Source organism: Gorilla gorilla, chromosome 13 (assembly GCF_029281585.2).
Source record: "Gorilla gorilla gorilla isolate KB3781 chromosome 13, NHGRI_mGorGor1-v2.1_pri, whole genome shotgun sequence".
NCBI lineage: Eukaryota > Metazoa > Chordata > Mammalia > Primates > Hominidae > Gorilla > Gorilla gorilla.
The window spans coordinates 61,718,726-61,722,135 of record NC_073237.2 but is presented as its reverse complement, the minus strand read 5'-3'; the positions used below and the strand labels follow the sequence as shown (position 1 = coordinate 61,722,135).

The 3,410-nt window shown below is 36.7% G+C and overlaps 1 pseudogene; it reads right to left on the bottom strand.

The window, feature by feature from the left end:
- Window positions 1-261: 261 nt before the first annotated feature.
- LOC101141426 (ATP synthase subunit d, mitochondrial-like) lies at window positions 262-746 on the bottom strand (annotated as a pseudogene).
- Window positions 747-3,410: the final 2,664 nt, after the last annotated feature.

Below are 3,410 nucleotides of genomic sequence, written 5' to 3'. Positions count from 1 at the left end.
TTGGCTCGTGCACGTTGCGCTGCACCCACTGTCCTGCACCCACTGTCTGGCACTCCTTAGTGACATGAACCCGGTACCTCAGATGGTAATGCAGAAATCACCCATCTTCTGCGTCTTTCATGCTGGGAGCTGTAGACTGGAGCTGTTCCTATTCAGCCATCTTGGCTCCACCCAAATTTCTTTTTTTATCTGTATAATTATTTTATTTTTAATGTCCAGAATGTGTAATATAAGGGCCAGATCTTCCTCCTGGACTCAATTTTATAAATCCTTGATTGGTTGGTGAGGTCATTAGGGATACTTTTTCTTGTCTAATTTGGTTTCTGGGAAAGTTTTTTTCAAGTCCTCAATGGTCATCTGATCAAATGGAATTAAGTTCTTCATTTTCTCCTTCTGTTTCTCATATTCTACAATCCTGGCCTTTGAGAGAGACACCCACTCAGCACAAGATTTCACATCTTCTTTTTCTTCAGCATCCAGCTGGGCAGTATATTTATCCTCTGGCACAGAAACTTCAGGGCATTAAACTTCTTCTCAAAGTCGTCCACCAAGCCTGCCTTGGCTACATGGGCCTTGTAGTAAGCCTAGTCGATAGCTGGTGGATTCTCAGGTAAAGTAGACAACCTGGAGGTGAGGGTCTCATTCCAGGATTTCAGGGAATTAGCAATGGCCTTTTAGTTCTGGGGTATGATCTCCGCAAAAGCTACACAGTCAGTGGTTTTTAGAGTAAGTTTTCGCCCAACCATCTTGGGATCCTTCACCAACCCTGGCTGCCCACGGTCCACAGCCTAAATTTCTTTAAAAATACTTCTAAAATTAAAGTAATGCTGTTTGTTTTGCTATAATAGTAATAAAGAGAAACCCAAAATTAAAAGAAATTTAATCTTCAGGCCTATGCAGAAAATTATAAAGAGCTAGTCTAAGAATCACCAATAGACTTTTCAATAAAGTTAGTATGCAAATTTTAGAGTTAGAAAAAAAATTAAATAAACCAAAACACCCTTGTAAAGTTTAGAATGCATAGATCGTGAAGTATGAACTTGGATGCTGATAAACTTCACAGGCCTTCATTTTACTTATTGCTTGACTTGTTACTGTCTTCTAAGCAAACCTAAAACAGAGAAAGTGATTCTATGACACTGAAGTGGTTAAGTTCTAGCCAGATCCAAAGCTATAAGCAAGCAAGTTTCGTTTTCATGTCCTCTCCTTCTCCTCTTTTCCCCTTTCCCCTTTCCTATTCTCACTCCTGTGCCTTTCCCTGGAGTTTTTAGGGGCAGCCTTAAATCTATATTTACCCACTATATTCAGTATGTTTGATTATGCACAACCTGAATTCAGATCCAAGACGATGATCCAGATTTTTGTTCATCAAAAGAACTTTTTTTCTTTTCTGTAGGTTTATAGCAGAGCGTAAGCACTGACTTATTTTTCTGCTACTCAATAGGATCATCTTGCCTGGGGCCCTTGCCCTTACTTCTGTCTTCTGGAAGGCTCTTCTTGTGCATCTGCCCATGCTGGCTCCTTTTTTGACATTTAGGCCTCTACTTAGGTGCCACCTCTCGGGACAGATCTCCTCCACCAATCCTCCAATCCTTCAGTCCTGGCCTTGACACTTCCTAGTTTATCATTCCTTTTTCACTTTCCTATAATTCCTTTATGTAATCATCTTTAAATAGGTTTTTATGTAATTAGAAAAATTTACATACAGTAAAATTCACTCTTTTTAATGTATAGTTCTTTCAGTTTTGACAAAGCATATAGCTATGTGTTGCCACCACTACAATCACAATTTGGAAAAGTTCCATTGCTCACCCCTAAAATTTTCCCATACCTCTTTAGAGCCAACACTTCTCAGAACCCCAGCTCTGTTCTGTTTTTGTTTGCTTTTGAAACAGGCTCTTGCTCTGTCACTCAGGCTGCAGTGCAGTGGCACAATCTTAGCTCATTGCAACCTCCACCTCCCAGGCTCAAGTGATCCTCCAGCCTCAGCACCCTGAGTAGTTGGGACTACAGTTGCACACCACCATGCCCAGCTAATTTTTATATTTTTTGTAGAGGTGGGTTTTTGCCATGTAGCTCTGATCTGTTTTCTTATCCATAATGTTACTTTTTCCACAGTGGCATATAAATAGAATCTAATAGTATGTAGGCTTTTGAATCTGCTTCTTTCACTGAATATAATGTAGTGATATTGTTACACATATCAGTACTCCATTCCTTATTATTATTATTATTCCATTGTATGAATGAACTATAGTTTGTTTGTTTATTCTCTATTTAAGAGACATTTTAGTTGTTTCCAGGTTTGGTGATTACAAATAAAGCTGCAATAAACATTCAAATATAGTTTTCACTGTTAATGCAAGTTTTCATTTCGCTAAGGTAAATATCAAGGAGTGAGATTGCCAGGTCACATGGTAAGTGAATGCTTAACTATATCAGAAGCTGTGAAACGGTTTTCCTAAGTGATAGTGCCATTTTGTATTCCCACCAGCAATAAATGAGAATTCCAGTAGTTCTACATATTTGTCAGCACTTAGCATTGTCGGATTCTTACATTTTAGTCACCTAATAGTTGTGTAGTGGTATCTCATCATGGTTTCAATTTAAATTTCCCTAATGACTAATGATGCCAAACATCTTTTCATGTGCTTATTTGCTATTATATCAAACTCTTTTTTTTTTTGGTAAAGTAGTTGTTCAAATCTTTTGCCTTTATCATTATTTTTTAAATTGAGTTTTCTTATTACTGGGCTTTTAGACAGAATTATATCACAAGTTCTTTTAATATTCTAGATTGTTTTTTTCAGGTTTGTGATTTCCAAATAGTTTCACCCAGTGTGTGGCTTGTCTTTTCATTTTCTTAGTGTGTCTTTCCAAGCTTATGAGTTCTTAAAGTATTATTTATCATTTTTCTCTTTTGAGTTTTTGAGATCATACGTGAGAAATCTTTGTCTAACTCGAGGCCACAAAGATTTTCTTTGATTTTTTTCCTAGAAATTTTATGCTTTCAGGTTTTATATTTTAATCTATGATTTCTTTTAATTTTTGTAGATACTATGAGATATGGATTAAAGTTTATTTTTTAAAATTGCATACTGATATCCAATGATTCCAGCATTTTTGAAAGACTAACTCTTCTCCATTGAATTATCTGCAACTGCCAAAAACCAATCGACCATGTATGTTAGGGTCTGTTTTTGATCTAATCCATCCTATTGACCTACACATCTACCCTTTCATGAGTACTGCACAGCCTCAGTTACTGTAGTTTTATAGTAAGTAATGAAATCAGGTAGCTATTACTCTTCATCCTTTTCAGAAAACTTACCACCATCTGAAATTATCCTATGTGCTTAGCTTCTTTTTTTTTTTTTTTAATTCCTTTTTGAGATAGGGACTTGCTTTGC